The sequence below is a fragment of the Aptenodytes patagonicus genome, chromosome 11, assembly GCF_965638725.1.
Source record: "Aptenodytes patagonicus chromosome 11, bAptPat1.pri.cur, whole genome shotgun sequence".
Taxonomy (NCBI): domain Eukaryota; kingdom Metazoa; phylum Chordata; class Aves; order Sphenisciformes; family Spheniscidae; genus Aptenodytes; species Aptenodytes patagonicus.
In genome coordinates, this window is record NC_134959.1 from 10137585 (window position 1) to 10157389 (window position 19805).

The following is a 19805-nucleotide window of genomic DNA, read 5'->3' on the forward strand; positions in this document are numbered from 1 at the left end:
CGGTGCTCACCAATGGCACTCCACATTTATTTCAGAGGCTTTCAGAAGTGTAATATGTGAAGGTGGAGTCTGTCACTTAAGCCAAAATAGACGGTTACAATTTTGGATGAGACGTGACAGGTTTCCACGTGTGCCTAAACGCTCCTCTGTGTGTGCAATCGCTTTCAGCATTTAACACGACAGATCAAGCTCTGCTTGATCAAACTCCCAAACCAAACTCACTCTTTGCCCAGATGGTGTTTTGCCTGACCAAATTATTCAGGATTTTGCCTTAGTCTGCCTCCCACAAAAGCGAGAAAGTTTAGAAAACAGGTTGCATCACGTTTCCACTCATTTTTATGCTACTCGAGCATTACCAGGAAACAACTCCTAAAACTAAGGAACTAATAGTGAAAAATCATTATTATTACAAAACAACGGTCTTCTGCAAACTTACCTGTAAAACTACTTTTGAAAAGGTTACTTTCTCAAAAAATACAGTGTCTTTCATTAACTTCTAGGAATAAAAGTAGGTACAGAGCTGACAAGACTAATGACAAAGCAGTTCAATGCAGTCACAGTGCCCAATGGAGATTAGGTTATCGGAGTTCCAACACTGACTTGAGAAATGTCTTTTGAAGTCATTATGATTTAACAATTAATAGAAAGATTTGTTTGATAGCTAGATGCAGCCAGATTAAAAAAAAGACATTTAGTTCCTATTACCCATTATTTTGACTGTAACAGATTAACAGCATACTTTGAAGCATTTTTATATCCAAACCTGTATAATTGAAAGTGAAAAACTCCAATTCACCAGCTTCACTACATTTAAAAAAGAATACTGAGTTCTCTTTTAATAACAACTGTGCAAATAATCATGACTTTGAACTGAAAGGATGAAAGACACAAATCAAAACCTGGGAATCAGTGATGATCATTTTCTATTTTATCCATTTTAATACTTACACAATATTTCTATGAAGGTTTTCAAATATTTTATATTGCCTGCATTGGTATATATTGAACTAGTTAGTAAATGTTCATCCCACTGAACTCAATGGCAAAAATCTTTTTTCTTTTTGAGAGTTATTCTTTATTAATTGGGTCTCTTGATCCTGACCCTGTTAATTGTTAACAGCAATGGGATCAAGAGACCTGGGACTGTGTCTGATGTGAGTTACAGCTATTGAATGTACTCTGAATATTTCATTATAAGACTTAATTTTGCACCGAGAGACAACTTGAAATAGCTATTAGTTTTTCTTACCTGTACTTCCCATTGAATGTTTAATGCTTCTCTCACTCCTTTCTCCGAAAATGCCTCAAATTCACCCTCCAACTTGTTTTTGAAACTTTTCCTATTTCTGGAAATTTAGAATGGACTGGATATTTTTATTGCACGTTTTGCTTAAAGTGCCATTATTAGATGAGTATTAAAGTTTTTAAAAACTATGGAGATTTTAATATTACAATAATTTATGTATTGGATTTTTCCACTATGCACTCTGTACATATCATTAGATATTTTTCTGGTTTACTACTTTTATTTTCCAAGTGCTTCCCTAGTAGTTGGGAAGCCCAACTCCCTTGTGTTTTTTTAATTATTATTGAAAAAGTAGTTTTGTTGATATGTAATTTGATTGGCTGATTATAGAGGTAGCCTTAATTAACTTTTATCCAAGTTCAACTAGTGAAAGCTAACTTTCCATGGCCCTCAGTAGAAGCTGCACTTTTTTTTCCCCATATAGACCTTGAGAATTACTTTGGTGAATAAGTATGTGCTTTTAAGGAGAAAGAATATGATCTGTGTCTTTGTAGTGGACAGTTTTTCATAAACATCCTAAATATCTGGTAATACGAAGTTGTATATAAATCAGTGTGGGCTGAAAATAATGTCCTGTCTGGCAAGTAGTAGAGGATGTGGAGATACAAACACAAATTTTTCAAATTTTGGAATTGCTTCCCATTAATTAAAATACATTTTTTACTACCTTGTTATTTGTCAACTTGTTAATTATGTTTATATTTTTCTGAGTCAGTCACCACATCTATACATTTCCTTTGAAAGATAAAAGCTGGTCTTTTTTATAAATTTGTTTGCCTCAGGTTTGAAACCTTATAGAAAACATCAAATATTCCAACACTTGACAATAAAATCAGAAGTGGCAGTTTGGAATATTTATTCTAAAATAATCAAAAGAGTTCTTTGATGCATACCTCAATAATTATTTACTACATTTTACTCTTATAAATATGTTTCTTTGCCTTACAGATGCAATGAAAAACTCTTAAAAGATATTTCAAATGAATAATTCAAACAATGGCTGACAATATAATTGTTTATATTTTTTCATGTTGGCACATTCACTTTATTCTTTCAATTTATAAACCAAGTTATCACTCTCTGTGATATTTATAAAAGTTGAATAAATAAAAGAAACTTCGTAAAGATGTCTTGTCTTTTTTTTTTTACACTGTATTTGCTAATCTAGTCCCATTATTTTAGTTCTTTAGTTAAGAGCTTCTGGTACCACTTGTATACCACCTTTGGTGGGATTTTAGCTATACTGAAAAAATACATAAGCACTGGCAATTAAATTGCCTTATCAATTTTCTGCAGCTTATTAAGTTGTTTTATTGTAAAGGAAGATTAGTGTCTTCAGTAGAAACAGGAAAATACCTAAGCAGGAGTCCATGGATTAAAGCTGTGATATCTTGTACGAACCCACCTTCTGAATGAATTCTTAAAGAGATAGAAGTAAATTGAAGTGGGAATGTGAGGAAATGAAATGAAGTAACAAGCTGAACAAACAAGAATTAAAATACTAACATGGAATTGGAAAATCTTTCATATGTGCAGAAGAATCTCTTAGAGAATGAACTAGGTATCTTGTGAAGCAAAACAGTCTTAGAAAAGAAAAATCTTAATAAATCCATAAAAAACAGGACAGCCATAAAGCTACAAAGAGAGATTACAAACTCACTCAGAATAAAAATCTGCTTGGGGCAAAACAAAAAGATATAGGCAGATATAAGAACAAAATAAACAACAGTAGCAAAGGAGCAGCTAGGGAGATAGGAAATGGAGACCAAGACACAGAATTATGGCTCAGAAGGACAGAAAGGACTTTGAAGTCATGAGCTTGGCAGCAGCAGCAGCAGAAGCAGCTCATATAAAAAAGAAAATATGGACGGAGGTGCTTTCACGTCAGCAAAAGCAGCCTCTCCTTTTATCCTTATTTCCCTGTATTGTATTAATGGCTATGGACCAAATTCCATTCAGACTAAAGGGTAATTCCCAAGCCGGGAATGCAGCACACAGCTCCCATAATGTACTTTGCGAGACAAAGCCCACACGACTAGTGCCATCTTAAATTACATTTTGAGTCCGTAACTACTCGAGTTTCCCACAACTATCCCACAGTGCAACACCAGATTTGAGAAATATATGGGCTAGGTTAGCTAGTATGTGTGTGAAGCAGTACAGGCATCCAACAGAAAGATGTGAAGTTATGAATTCATGTTATTCAGAACATAAAAGTAAGATTCAAATTTGACCACTGTAATCATTAAGTGGAAATTTGAATTAGAACAATATCTATGAGAGAGGCTTTTGACAACTGAGTTTTTAACTCAACTGTCACAACAGTGTTACTTGCCTAAAAAAATTTAACAAGTATTTCTGAAGGTACTTTTTCTAAACAAAAGCCTCAGCTTGGAAAAACAGCTTAAGAAAGGCTTAACTCGTTAACTACTGGGAGACAAAGTCATACATTATGGCTATGAAAAAGTTGAATGAATAGTTGAGTTTCAGCAAATCAATTATGATTAAATCAGGATGAAATTTTAAAGGGAAAAAAAAAACCACTACAAAAAAAATTCTCCTGGGATCAATGCCACCTTCCTAGTTTTCAGCCAGACAGTTATGTTTAAAAATATTTTGTTCAGAATTCAGACATCTGCTTTACTGTGTGTTTGTTTTGCAGGTTTTGTGGTAGAGGGACTGGCAAAGGATGAGGTCTGCTGTTTAAAATTCTGGGCTGCCTCTGTCTTCTTTGTTTTCAATTTATTAACTTACTTAACTGATTGAGAAAGATATTTAAAAATTTGCTAAGGTCTCACTGTAATTCCAAATAAAATTAAGTATGTGCTTAAGTACTTAATGGAATGAAAGGAACAGTCACTCTACTATTTGCTTTTTCAGTACAAGTAGACTTGTACTGAACTCAGTTCATTGCTTTTCAAAAAAATACATAGAAAACTTTGTTAATCCAATTAAGGAGCTGAAAGCATGCAATAAGGCAAGGCAAAACATCATCCACAAAATATATAACTTTTTTCTTTTCATTGCAGCAGCACTCCAAGGTGAAAGGACACATGGGCAAAGGTTGGCTATCATTTATAGTACCACTGCATTCTGGGGAAAAGCCTTTTAGACTGTCTTGAGTTCTGAGAGAAAGTAAGTTCAAAGGGCAGAAGGTTGCTTAAATTGATCTCTAACTACTAACACAGGAAAGGAGGAATGTACTGGAGAAAGGGAGAAGTCAAAACAAATCTAAATCAGAGGGATTTATATGTTGGTAGCAAACTAAGCTGCCATAAAACCTTGCCTAGTAAGGGTATTAATGTAAGTGCATGTTGCTCCGTTGGGGAGGAATATGTTCCTCTCTTAAAAGCTAAGAACTTCACAGCATTTACATGTTCTGCTGCTCTCATAAATGATGCTTTGTAGCATTGATTCTGTCAACACTGTTCCTAATCCTGACATTTTCTGACATTTTCCATTTTGTAAAATAAAAAGAGTTTAAAATTTTTAGCTTTGACCTTGACATAATGAACTGATGGATCATAGCAAGGAAATGGAGATAGTATGATCATATTTGTTCCAATCTTTCCTTCTGGTGCTATCAAAACTGCAGATTAAATTACAGTTTTTATCAAAGGTGCCTGGAAAATGGATATTCTTTTCTATGGTGGGGGGGAAAAGTCCCACATACAAATGTTTCATCTTATATTGGGACAGAAGTCCAAATATAAAATAATTCAGGAAGAGTTTCCAGAAGAAAATGCACTTAGGGACAAACAACTGGGTGCATTTTTTTTCAGCTTGCCCAATTTAACTACCTCCCTACAATCTAAATGAATACCCAATTTAAAACCCAGAGAATTTCCTTTGGTGTTATGAATAAACCAAGCTGTTATGCTGTCTCCCGGATAGGCAAGCGCTTGGTACCTTTAATACTTAGAACTTGTTTCCTACTATTGCTAAGCCAAGTCTCATATTAGCTTTGATGTGTTAGAGCAAGTCTTGTGTTGCCAGCAATCACTGTGATCCAGGGCAAGTCACTAGAGTGCTTATGCAGATAATACTTCTCATCAAAAAATAATCATCCAGTTAGGAAGAATTTGGAATAAAATGTTGAGGTATTAAAATGCATACAGTACTAAAAATTGTCTACTCCGTGTGATTCAGGGGCCAATCAAGCCTGATAACAGTCAAAAGGCAGAGGCAAAAACAGTTTCTCTTCTCTCCTTTAGTCCCTCTCTTACTAGTAAAAGCACATCATAAAAAGAGCAGTGACATATAAAAACTTTAAATGAAATCATAAAATGCACAGATGTGATACAGATACTCTTGTTTCTGCCTTCTATTAGTTAAAACAAATGTCATTGCTTGTATTGTAAGACCTGTGATCAATCAGATCATCTTGGCTGACAGCATCACTTCATATAATAGAATCAATTGGCTATGTTATATATGTCTTGTCTTTGGACAATGTCAATAGTAAAAGGTGTAAGTATTGAGAATGGGAAACAAGTTTCTTAACTTGCTTATAATACTGTTTCGTCATCATATTGCTACACATTCTCCTCTTGTTCTGTCTTTACTTCCTCCTTCTTAGAAGATCATCCCAGAAGGGTTTTATGTACTGAAATTTAAGCTTCTGTTATTTTTTAACATATATCATACTGCCTTCACACATTCTACAGATTGAGGAGAACAGTCATGGCCAACACCTAGACAGAACAGGCAGCCAGTCTGTCTCAGTCATCCAGGTTTAAAAGAAGGTAAGGAACCTAAACTGTGTCTGGGGTAGCATCCTTTCTAACAGTATGACAAGCAGTCAGTAACTGAGAGCATAATTTATTCTTTCAAGGCAACATCAGGAACCATAGCAATGGCCAATGATAAACCATCATCCTGTGGGATCTGTACTGCATCTGGTAGCATAGCTTACATATAAATTGGTCATGAGCCACACTTCATCAGAGTAACTTGAAAAAGGTTTTGCAGGGATGTTGATGGACTTACATTTCACCTATAAAAAGGCCTTCCCAAATCACTGTGGCCAAGCTGCCATGAATATCTATTCCCAGTGGGTTTCTGCAGGAAAGAAAAAGGGAATGCTGAAGGCAAAAAGAACTGAATGACAGGGGATGGAGTGGGGAAGGGCAAGAGCTGAGCAAATGGTAAAAAAGAGGAGGTACTACAGGCTAAAAGGTAGGAACGAGCTAGGAAAAGTGGAGGTTAGCAGAGACAGGTGGCTAGTAAGTATGTAACTGGAAATGAGATGGTTGAAAAGGTTTAAAGATTCATGCTGTCATTTTAGCCATTTCGAGTTCTTCCATGGGTTTCTCTCACATCAAAATCTAATTTGGAGGATTAAATCTTGGCTTGGTAACATAGACCTTTCTTTGCTTCTGTGTAAGACTACTTGTCTCCTTCAAATAATTTTAGATAAGTAATGTTTACAGATCCTGTATGCCCAAACAGAAATACACGACTTACGCAGCTTAGGCCAGGCATCCTCTCTCAGTCCCTGTCACCTGCTCCTCCAGCAAGGTGAAAGGAGTGCCCTTCAACTCGGCATGAACCTCGGCATACAGAGCTGAAGGTTGGCAAAGGGTCTGAACAGATGAAAGAGGTATCAGCATTGTAAGTAACTCCCTCCAGAGATGCGTTCCACAAAAACGACCATAACCTTCCAATAATAATAATAATAATCTGAGGCTGAGGTTATCTGTAAGTTCCTTTCATGGAGAAATCTATAGAATTGAAAAACTGAAACAAGGCAAGGATCTTAGAGCCATTTGTCCACTCTCCTACCTCTTCAGACAAGCCCAAGGACAAGTCTGCAAAAGGCTGACAGTGCTGGTTTCAATGTTGCTTATCTTCAGCATGATCCATATTGGCAGTTTAAACTTAAATCTACTGCTTTGTCTTCCAAAGAGGGCCAAGTGCTTTAAATAAATCTCCTCTTCTTGCATTCCGTGTTAGCACTTCATTTTCTCTAAACTGAGTAAAGAATCTATCCTGATTTAACAGACATCTGGGAGAGAAGGGAGTAACAACATTGGTCATGAAATCTTCAGGACTGCTCCAGAATACCTTGTAGCAAATGTCTTAGGTCAGTAGTTTAAACTACATTCAGAACAAAGATAGATTTTTCCATGTTGCATACTGGCCTCTTTGTGTCTTAGTCAAATCTTACTGGAATCAAAGAGAATGACCTGGACTGGACCTTTTGCCTGTCAAAGGCGGCTTCCCCCAGGGAGCGTGAGTGATCTGGAGCACGGCGAACAGGGCGGGCAAACAGGGCGTGGCACGTCAGAAGGGTGTGGCGCAGCAGTTTGCGCGGCAGTTTGCGCAGGCAGGGCGTGCAGGGAAGGCGACCGGGCAAGGCGCAGTCCCCCTCCTGGCTCTAGAGGCCAACTCAACTAGTAGTCGTCGCCCTCCCAGAAGAGGACCAGCTATGGTTTCCACTCAGCTGAAAGCCGTCGCCAGAAGGAATGTGGCGACCCAGACGGAGCCCTCACACAAGCATACAGCTGTCCAGGCCTCCGGCTGCAGGGAGTGCCTGAGCCTGTCACTTGTACCGGAGGGCAGCAGAGGCAACACCTGTATGCGGTGTGACCAGGTGGATGATCTGCTCGGCCTGGTGGCAGAGCTGAAGGAGGAGGTGGAAAGGTTAAGGAGTATCAGGGAGTGTGAGAGGGAGATAGATTGATGGAGCCGCACCCTACCGTCCCTGAGGCAAAGGCAGCAGATGGAGGCTCCACAAGAAGCAGAGGATCCCCTGCCCTCTTGCCACCAGGCAGAAGGAGGGGACCTAAGCAACAGCGGGGAATGGAAACACGTCTCTGCTCGGGGTGCCAGGCGATCCTCCGCCCAGCCTCCCTCACCTTCCCGGTTGCCCTTATAGAACAGATATGGGGCCCTGGAACTTGAGGGCCAGGCAAATGAGGACATAGACGAAGGTCCATCCAGGAGATTGCCTAGGGTGAGGCAGTCAGCCCCACACATTATGACTGCCTCTGCTAAGAAAAAGAGGAGGGTAATTGTCGTAGGCGATTCCCTTCTGAGGGGAACAGAGGGCCCAATATGCTGACCGGACCCATCCCACAGGGAAGTCTGCTGCCTCCCTGGGGCCCGGGTCAGAGACATTACTAGGAAACTCCCTGGTCTGGTATGGCCTTCTGACTACTACCCACTGTTGGTTATACAGGCTGGCAGTGATGAGGTTGCAGAGAGAAGTCCTGCAGTGATCAAAAGGGACTTCAGGGCACTGGGGCGACTGGTTGAAGCATCGGGAGCACAGGTAGTGTTTTCCTCTATCCCTACAGTGGCAGGGAAGGATACTGAAAGGAGCAGGAAAACACACCTGATCAACACGTGGCTCAGGGGCTGGTGCCATTGGAGGAATTTTGGCTTTTTTGATCACGGGGAGGTTTACACGGCACCGGGCCTGCTGGCAGCAGATGGAGTCCAGCTGTCTCACAGGGGGAAAAGGATCATGGCTCATGAATTGGCAGGGCTCATTGAGAGGGCTTTAAACTAGGTTCAAAGGGGGAAGGGGATAAAACCAGGCTCACTAGAGATGAGCCTAGGGGTAGCATGCCAATGCTGGGGGCAAAATAGCCCAGCTCAAGTGCATCTACACCAATGCACGCAGCATGGGCGGCAAACAGGAGGAGCTGGAAGCCGTTGTGCAGCGGGAGAGATATGACTTAGTCGCCATCACAGAAACATGGTGGGGTGACTCTCACAATTGGAATGCTGCAATGGATGGCTATAAACTCTTCAGAAGGGACAGGGGAGGAAGGAGAGGCGGTGGGGTGGCCCTGTATGTTAGGGAGTGTTTCGATTGTATAGAGCTCAACGATCGTGATGATGATACGGTCGAGTGTTTATGGGTAAGGATGAGGGGGAAGGCCAACGAGGCAGATATCCTGCTGGGAGTCTGTTATAGACCACCCAACCAGGACAAAGGGGCGGATGAAGCGTTCTACAAGCGGCTGGCAGAAGTCTCTCAATCGCTAGCCCTTGTTCTTGTGGGGGACTTCAACTTCCCGGACATCTGCTGGAAATACAACACGGCAGAGAGGAAGCAGTCTAGGAGGTTCCTGGAGTGTGTGGAAGACAACTTCCTGACACAGCTGGTAAGTGAGCCTACCAGGGGAGGTGCCTCGCTCGACCTGCTGTTTACGAACAGAGAAGGACTAGTGGGAGATGTGGTGGTCGGAGGCCGTCTTGGGCTTAGCGACCATGAAATGATAGAATTCTCCATTCTTGGTGAAGTAAGGAGGGGGGGCAGCAAAACCACAACCATGGACTTCCGGAGGGCGGACTTTGGCCTGTTCAGGACGCTGGTTGAGAGAGTTCCTTGGGAGACAGTCCTGAAGGGCAAAGGGGTCCAGGAAGGCTGGACGATCTTCAAGAAGGAAGTCTTAAAGGCGCAGGAGCAGGCTGTCCCCGTACGCCGTAAGAAGAACGGGCGGGGAAGACGACCGGCCTGGCTGAACGGGGAGCTCTTGCTGGGACTCAGGAAAAAAAGGAGAGTTTACCACTTGTGGAAGAAGGGGCAGGCGACTCAAGAAGAGTACAGGGATCTCGTTAGGTCATGCAGAGAGGAAATGAGAAAGGCAAAAGCCCAGATAGAACGCAATCTGGCCGCTGTCATTAAAGACAACAAAAAACATTTTTACAAATATATTAATGACAAGAAGAGAGCCAAGGAGAATCTCCATCCCTTATTGGATGCGGGGGGGAACATTGTCACCGAGGATGAGGAAAAGGCTGAGGTACTCAATGCCTTCTTTGCCTCAGTCTTTAACAGGCAGACCAGTTATCCTCAGGGTACTCGGCCCCCTGAGCTGGAAGACGGGGACAGCGAGCAGGATGAACCCCCCATAATCCAAGAGGAAGCAGTCAACGACCTGCTACGCCACCTGGATGCTCACAAGTCTATGGGGCCGGATGGGATCCACCCGAGGGTGCTGAGAGAGCTGGTGGAGGAGCTCGCCAAGCTGCTCTCCATCATCTATCAGCAGTCCTGGCTAACTGGGGAGGTCTCGGATGACTGGAGGCTTGCCAATGTGACGCCCATCTACAAGAAGGGTCAGAAGGAAGATCCGGGGAACTACAGGCCTTTCAGCCTGACCTCGGTGCCGGGGAAGATTATGGAGCGGTTCATCTTGAGGGCGCTCACCAGGCATGTGTGGGACAACCAGGGGATCAGGCCCAGCCAGCACGGGTCCATGAAAGGCAGGTCCTGCTTGACCAACCTGATCTCCTTCTATGACCAGGTGACCCGCCTAGTGGATGAGGGAAAGGCTGTGGATGTGGTCTACCTGGACTTCAGTAAGGCCTTTGACACTGTCTCCCACAGCATTCTCCTAGAGAAGCTGGCGGCTCACGGCTTAGACAGGTGGACTCTGCGCTGGGTCAAAAACTGGCTGGATGGCTGGGCCCAGAGAGTTGTGGTGAATGGAGTTAAATCCAGTTGGCGGCCGGTCACGAGCGGTGTTCCCCAGGGCTCAGTTTTGGGGCCGGTCTTGTTCAAGATCTTGATCAATGATCTGGATGAGGGGATCGAGTGCACCCTCAGTAAGTTTGCAGACGACACCAAGTTGGGCGGGAGTGTTGATCTGCTTGAGGGTAGGAAGGCTCTGCAGAGGGACCTGGACAGGCTGGATCGATGGGCCGAGGCCAACTGTATGAGATTCAACAAGGCCAAGTGCCGGGTCCTGCACTTTGGCCACAACAACCCCATGCAGCGCTACAGGCTTGGGGAAGAGTGGCTGGAAAGCTGCCTGGCGGAAAAGGACCTGGGGGTGCTGGTTGACAGCCGGCTGAACATGAGCCGGCAGTGTGCCCAGGTGGCCAAGAAGGCCAATGGCATCCTGGCCTGTATCAGAAAGAGTGTGGCCAGCAGGAGTAGGGAAGTGATCGTGCCCCTGTACTCGGCCCTGGTGAGGCCGCACCTCGAATACTGTGTTCAGTTTTGGGCCCCTCACTACAAGAAGGATGTTGAGGTGTTAGACCGTGTCCAGAGAAGGGCAACAAAGCTGGTGAGGGGTCTGGAGAACAAGTCTTATGAGGAGTGGCTGAGGGAACTGGGGTTGTTTAGCCTGGAGAAAAGGAGGCTGAGGGGAGACCTCATCGCTCTCTACAGCTACCTGAAAGGAGGTTGTAGCAAGGTGGGTGTGGGTCTCTTCTCCCAAGTAACAAGCGATAGGACGAGAGGAAATGGCCTCAAGTTGTGCCAGGGGAGGTTTAGATTGGATGTGAGGAAAAATGTCTTTACTGAAAGAGTGGTTAAACATTGGACCAGGCTGCCCAGGGAAGTGGTTGAGTCCCCATCCCTGGAGGTGTTTAAAAGACATGTAGATGCGGCACTTAGAGACATGGTTTAGTGGGCATGGTGGTGTTGGGTTGACGGTTGGACTCGATGATCTTAGAGGTCTTTTCCAACCTTAATGATTCTATGATTCTTTCCCATACTTTACAAGCCTCATATTTCTTTCTGGTTCCTAGATGGCAACCAGAAAGTAAAATTTGAGGAAGAGAATTCAAACCAGATTCTACCTGCATTTTCTTAACCAGCTTGGATAGGAAAAACAGTTCTTTAGAGTCATCATATTCCATTTGTAAAAACACAGTATCCAGTGTAATGAAAATCCCTGAGAACTACTTCTCTTTAAAATATATTCTAAGTAAAATTCAATGTCCCACAAAGGAAAAGCGTGTGATTACGTCATGAACATGAGGAAGACAACCACATTGTGTTGTAAACAGCCATGTCAGTGGGAAAAAGCTGTTTGCTTATTTTTATTTTCCCTCTAAAATTGCAACTGTCATGTAAACTCTTTAGTAAAAAGATCAGAGCTAGTCAGTAAAGTGCTAGTCAGAAATGCCAGGCACTGCAGAAATCAGAATTTTAATTTGAGTTTTGAACAGAATGAAGCCTTAACATATCTCTCAAGCTATTTAAATATGGAAAAAATTAGCTGAATGAATGAAAGAAAATAACACAGCTGGTGACTATTTAAAAAGGAAGAGCGAGACTGAGTTTTTGTAAGTTCAAACAGGGATGTTCAGAAATAAGTTCTTATAAACTATGCAAAATCAGATGTTGTACAAATAGAAAACTGTATATCTATTTATCTCTCCAGATCAAGGCTTTGACAATAATTAATCGTAATGAAGGTTTCTCCAAGAAAACTCAAAAATACTTAACTCTGAAAAAGCCTGAAAATGTTTGGTTAAGTTCATATATATATATATATATTTATACACATACATTTGAAAGTAATTTTCTGCAAAGTTCTTCTAGAAGCATCTCTTCTTTCTGTACGATATTTATCTTCACTGAATTATTCTGCAGCGTCTGGGAAGACTAATTTAGGCAAAGAAAATTTCCAGCTAAAACCAACATCCAACTTTTTTGTAGTTTTTGGACTCTAGCAACATAATAGCTACTCAGAAAGTATACACAGCCTGCTCCACCCTCATGCTGGGCTGACTCGCAGCAGCTGTCCAACATATGTCTGTAAGTTCTTGAGTAGTTTATTTTGCCATCAGAACTTTACAAAATGTAAAGTTTTTCCTCTGCAGGCAAAAGACTTAAGTGGGTCAGGATCACCTGACCTGAGCTCCTCAGCATCCTGCACACTTACAATTCTACCTCCCTGAAGAAATGTTTTCCTTTTTATACAGAATCCCAGCATTGTTCAGCAGAATTCATCTGGCAGAAATGATGCATCTAATTTTTAAAAAAAGAGAGAGAAAAAATAAAAAGGAGGTATAATAAACTCAGGAGCTGTGCGGATGAAAAGCTCCAGGCCATTAAGGCACTGATAAAACTGAAAGGCCAACTGATAGTTATGCCTCTGTCCTACTAGCTGTCCTTGCTCCCACTACTGCCAAGACTACCGATAATGCAGTGCCTTTTGTTCTAATAATACACATAATATTTCTCTTTGCTTCATATTTTCACGGCTTGTATAGGTCTGCTTATTTTGATGTCAGAGTCTCTTCTGCAAGCCAAATCATTTCTTTTCATGGTAAACCCTCCAGGCCTTGGCTTGGGATTTTTTTATTAAAAGAACTTCTTTTTTAAGTTTGATAGGTTTGTAAAACTATTTTAATTTCTCTAATTTTCCACTTACTCCTTACAGGTTAGCATGGCCCCACAAAATCCTTTAGTGGTAAACAGTTGGACTAAGTCCACTCTAGATCAGCTAAAAGATGAGGAATGAAGGAGAAAGTTGACTGCTAATTCTCTTCTTCTGCCCCGAGACAGAATTGCAGCCATTCCCTTTCCTGGCACAGGATCTTGCTGGTCCATTGTCCAGAAAGGAAATCAGGACCACACTTGCTGCCTGTCAGCCAAGGACTGCACTTTCCTTTACTGTGGCTGTAGGCCACAGTATATTAACTCATCTTGAAGATGTTAACTCATCTATTCTTTAACAAAGCAGAGGAGTATTACTTAGGAGCCTCCCAAACTAAATGCGAGGTCTACCCAGTCTTCCATTCACCTTCCACGGTGAATGCACGGGTGATTTTATTAAAACCTGTGCACATTTTGAATTCCACCCTGAATGTATTTATCCTTGCCAGTGTTTTTTAAACCTATTCAACAGGTAGAATGTTCCAATACATCACAGCTTTAAAAGCCCAGGTTCCTGTTTTAGACTCTTATTCCTGCAGTATTGAGTCTAATCATTTCCAGTACCACTGAACAACTTAATAGGCTGCAAAAACTTGATAAGACAATGTAATTGCCAGCTTTTATGTATATTCTTAAAATAGCTACGTTCCTCATAGAGGTTGTAAAGGATATAAGTGTTAGCAGAAATAATTAAAGAACTGCAACAATAGAAGCAGATTAGAGAATTATAGCATGCAAAAACTACAAAAAATTCCAAACAAAATGTCCTTTTTCCTTGTCTTGCATAAACAATAATTTCAGATGCTGGCACAAACTACTCAAAACCAGAAAATCTCGTTCACTATGAATAATGAAGATAATATTTACCAGCGCTACAGGAAAAATAGGTATAAAGAACCTTGTATCAGTTCAGGTAATTGAAGCTCCTGAAATGAATGAACTTTATCTTAAACATTTCAGGTATTCAAGCCAGTGGAAAAATACAGTCATTTACTTCCAAATACTGGTGTTCAACACATCATCAGTTAGAAGGTACAATCTTTATTGTAAGTTATTTCCATTCCCAGTGTTAACACCTCAGACAAGACGCCTCCTGTTTGTGTTAAAGACCCAGCCTCTCAATCTAGTGCCATGATTCTGTCTGTAGCAGGTCGAACAGAAACTCATTATTTCAAGTATATCAGATATATCCTCAAAGAAAATGCATGGTAGCTCTCTCACATCTATTTTATACTAGTAATACTATTTGAGTAACTTTAAGGCTCACTTGTATACACCCTTTGGCAGATGCTCCCCTTTCTTATCCAAAGCCAAAAAAGGTCAGCTCCCTTAAATAATACAACTGTGAAAACATAAATAGGATTACAGAACAGTGGTTTTCCTCTAATCTTGACTACTATCAATACAGTATATTTTCTTCTATATATCTCTATCACATTTTAATATATGCTTTGTAGCAATATTGTCAGGAAGTAATATAGGTTAACTTTCAATTATGCATCACATTAAAAAGACAGCAAGGCTTTTTCAGGGCAAACAAAGGGTAAAATAAAAGGATTTGTAGCAAAGTGATTTGGAAGACATTAAATTAATCTTACACTCCAATCAATCTGCAAGTGAAAAGATACTTGACTCAATCTGTCAGCAAAGTCAGGTATCTGATCAACTCAATGGAAATCCTTTTATAAACTCAAGCTATGACGAATACTATAACCTTACTTGAAGAAATGGCATGCCTTATACTCACATGCATGGTAATAGGGATGAAATTTGAAGTCTGAATACCTGATCAAGGCATTTCTTTGTTTCATGAAAGGAATCACTCCATTAAGTGTTTAATCAAACAGCACTGTTCTATCAAAGGATGAGACCTCTAAAATAATGATCTTGAGAACTCCCTGTGGCAGAAAATTTCTAGATTACATGACTAGACAAATTCTGAATATCTGCTCAGTGCAATAAGAAGAAAAATTATCAAATTAGGAGGAGATTTCCGACCAGTATTCCTGCAGATTTCCTGCAGTACAAATTTATGCTGTTGGGATAATCAACATAAAATATTACGCATGTAAGTGCAGCAAAGACAAAGCAAATAGACTACTTTATAGTTCTACCTTTGCTCACCTGAAAGTCCAGGTCAACTTCAAGTTTTTCTAGTACATTTGATAATCAGATCCTTCATTACGTTATGGCTCCAACCGCTACATTACAGAAAGCAATAGGGTCACCTGATACATTAAGGATGTTAAGCTCTTACTTCAATCACATCCAGAGGTTGCAAAACAGCTGCTTCTTAAAAATCAAGCTGTAGACGGAATGACAATACTGCAGTCAAAGCTAGGGCTCAGCTCTATCCATGTTAGCTTTTACTATCAAGTTCAGATACTGCTGAAATCTATTAAAAAGCATCATGAAAAGCAGCAGTCTAGCTGCATGTCTCATTCAAATCCCAAACGGGTTTTCCAGTCCATGCTTTGCTCAGTGGTCCTGCAGTGACTATGGTACTGAATCCCAAGCATTTTCATTTAAAGCTGTCTCAGGTTAGTCCCTCCTGTAGCTATGCTACAAAGTGGGGCAGTGTGACAACAGGGAGCTTCACCATTTTTCCCTTTGAATAATGACATTCCTCCTCTGTAGGAGGGGAAAGCTGGCCCCGAGCCACCGCAGAAGGGTGCGGGGACTCCCAAGGATGCCGCCCTACCGTGTTCCTCCAAGCACCGTGGTGGGTGCTGCCTCTTACAGAGGTGAGAGCCTAACAATCAGCCACTACCAAACACAAAGCCACAACAATGAGGCCGTTTCCTCCACTTCAGCTGCAGCCTAGATGTGCTTCGTTCTGGCAAAGCAGACGTTCACTTCACGTTTGACAATTCTGCTTTTAGCTGGAAGCTGTTCAAAAGACTGCACACAAGAGAAAGCAGAGGCAGGAAAAGCAGCAGGACATAAAAAAAGGTATGGGGACAGAGTTTAAGATAAAGGTTGAGGACATTCTTTCCCACTAAGAATGAGGATGTACTATTCCATATTAAATATATATGCTAAAACATACAACTCATTTGGGAATGAAACCTCACAGAGAGCTCAGGCACTTTAGTGGAAAATGCTCACTGACTCCAGAGCAAAGTTCTGCCTTAGTTATTTTGAACAATAAGGTTAAAAGCCTGACAGGATTAATATTTTGTCAGATGATGTCAATCCCTTGGCTTAGTTTATATTGGAAATTGGGTGAAGAAGGTATGCTAGGGAAATATCACCTTCATTCAATATTAGGAGGTCCTGGAAGCTCACCGAGACACACAAGAGCACAAGCACCTGCTGTGCTTTTCCTGAAAACTTGTCATTTGCCACATGGGAAAAGGAGACAGACAGAGGGAGGGGAGGTGTTGAGTCCTAGCGTGGGTAGTCGTATTGCTGACATTTAGCAACAGTAGGCTGACTTTCATTGCTGAAAATGAGCCAGAAAGGCTCAGAAGAAAGTTTGCAGTATCTGAGAAATACTGCAAAGAGAGAAACTAATATATTAAGCACAACAACACAGCAATTGCTATTTAAATGACAAGCAGATACTGAGTTTGGAACAAGGTAGCTATGGGAACTTCTTCCATTTCTAAGAGATGATTGCAAATCAAGGCCATAGCCCGCTTCTCAGTACTTTTATGAAAATTTGGAGACCAGACTCTCAGCTTGTGTGATGACTTAGTCCTAAGTGAACCCATCTCGATCTACACCATCCAAGAGTGTAGCCTTAGCACATTATTAGATTTACAGAGATAAAAGATATATGTCATGGTGTTAGAAATGTCATTTTATAAAAGTTAAAATGAATAAATAAATCCAATTTCAGAGCAGCTCCTGACCTCTGAAGGGTATTATAGCTGCAGTGATTATGATGGCAAGTAATGATAAAACATGCCAGTAAACACAACAGACATGTCTGAGACTACAAAACAAAAATTCTGTAATTTAAATTCCCCCATTCCATTTTGATACTGTCTACTCATGTCTAAACAGGTGCTCTGGGAAACGATGATACATGAAAGGCCTCTCTGTCTTTGAATATGTGACACACAATGAGACGATATCTTCATGAGCAATTTTTCAGTTCCAGTACTGAAATTTCTATTCCCAGTGCCAGAGAGTCATGCTTACTACAACTAACCACTCTGTTGTCCATCATTTAAAATACAGCTTTGTAGGTATTAAAAACAGACTACCGTTGTTTAGTTTCAAGGCATAATTTACAAAGATTTGTAAACCTGGGTACAGCACAAATGAGTGGCACTCTTCTTGGTTTGATCTAGGTTGATTTATCACGATAACTTTGTTTTCTTTGTTTCAGTTATATGTAGGCTGTTTTATTCATTGTTCATTGTGGACACTGTTCCTGATGTGTGAGCAAAGGTTTCTGAAAAACATCAGAGAGGACCTGAACAGGAAACCTGACAAAATCTGAGATTTTGAAAGCCACGTCTTCCTCGGCTGTAAGGATGCTGCTAGATAAAAACTAGAAAGGGAAGAGCACTTTTTTTTTTAATCTAGCTGGTGAAAAAACACATACACATCTGATGATTGTAGACATTGTAACAGTAACATGGGGTTCCACTGAATTAAAAAAAGACACACAAATAAATCTTTAAATTATTCAAAGAAAGGCACACATAGACTTTAATAAGATACAGCTCTGTTGCTTACAGCCTATGGCTTCCCTCCTCCCCCAAATAAATTTTGGGCTCTTTCTTGTTGAATAGTGGCCATTGTCACAAGAACTCTGCATTAATATTCTCACCATAAGGGCACAACTGTTCTAACAGAGAGCTTGCAGCAGAATAACACAGATCTGCAAAAAAGAGTATCATTATGGGCTCCAATAAGAAAGAAGCAGATGGAAGGATGTTGAAGAAAGAACAGAAAACCGCTGCAAGAAGATAAATTATTTACACAGAATTCCATCTAGGAGCACAAAAATCTTTTTTTTAAAGTCACATTCTTTTAAGCCATTGATTTCAGAAAAGAAACAGAGAGGTGCTGAAAGATAAATGATAGTCTAAAAACTACACACAGTGCACTTAGCAAAATAAGGGAAGAGTAAGGAATATAAACAGTATACAAAAGATCCTAAAATCAACACTCATCTAAGCCATATTTATTGGAATTAGTTTTTCTTCAAAAAATGTACAACTGCTCTTTTATCATAAGCACTTCACATTAATCCAAGCTGTATCTTGGGAGTTTGTTGTGTATGTGCCAACTTTCATATAAGTGAGACATAGTTATTAGGCTTTTAAATAAAATATGCAAAACTCAGAAGATGGTTGAGATCATTTGTGCATTTTAATTGAATGACTACTGGAAAAAAAAAAAGGTATTTTTATCACATCACATCTTAATAGAGCCTCTGGATTAAATACTAATTAATTTACCACCAAAGTTTGCTGTTAATCAGTTGCATGTCAGCATACATTCTGAGTGACATTTAAATTATACAGTGGGATTATATCCAGTCTTGCAAATTACCTCTTTATAAAAGTCAAAGTAAACATTATGTGCTCACTAGAGGTATCATTAGTCTCCTGTTTACTCTCTGTATGGTTCCTTGGATTATAGATTGTCTCAGTCTATAGATATAACACTTAGATCACCTTAGAAAAAAGAAGTTGCAAGTTTTAAGGCTGACCTTTGAAGATCCAACCTCCAATGACCAACCTCATTAACAATTGTCTCATTAGGTTTGTGTGTAGCTGACAGTGTTTCTCCACAGTAGAGACTAAACTGAGCCTCCCACAGAGCACTGAAAATGCTGACGACTCCATCATCAGTACACTGGCCTTGACTCAAGCTCTTAGAAATAGTCTAAAAATTACAGGAAATGACAATCCAGTTGGGAGACGTATGAGTAGAAGCTCACTTTCTATCTTACCTCTGTATGAAAAAATGTCCATCAACTAAAGAGAACAACTGAAGAAAGATATATGAAAACAGATGGACTAATGGGTGGATGAAGCAATTAAAAGAAATAATTTATGTAGTATCTGTAACAGTATCACAAATAGTTACTGTGGTCTTATATTAAAAAAAGTAATAGAAAATCAGTGCAGTAAATAAGCAAACCATTTTGTTGAAAGATGAATAATTGCAACAAGGAAGGAGAGAATTAGTTTTTAGCCTTCCTCATGTTTGAACAGCCTATCAGTATTTTATAAAAATCATAATTGAAGTGTCAGCTCCTTTATGTAATGTAAACTAAGGAAGGAGACTGTATAAGGGGATTGAATCGTCAGACTGATTAAAAAGCCATTCATTGAGACTCAGTGCGTATCATATATAACACCATATATGACAAACATCCATTAAAGCAGAACTTCAACA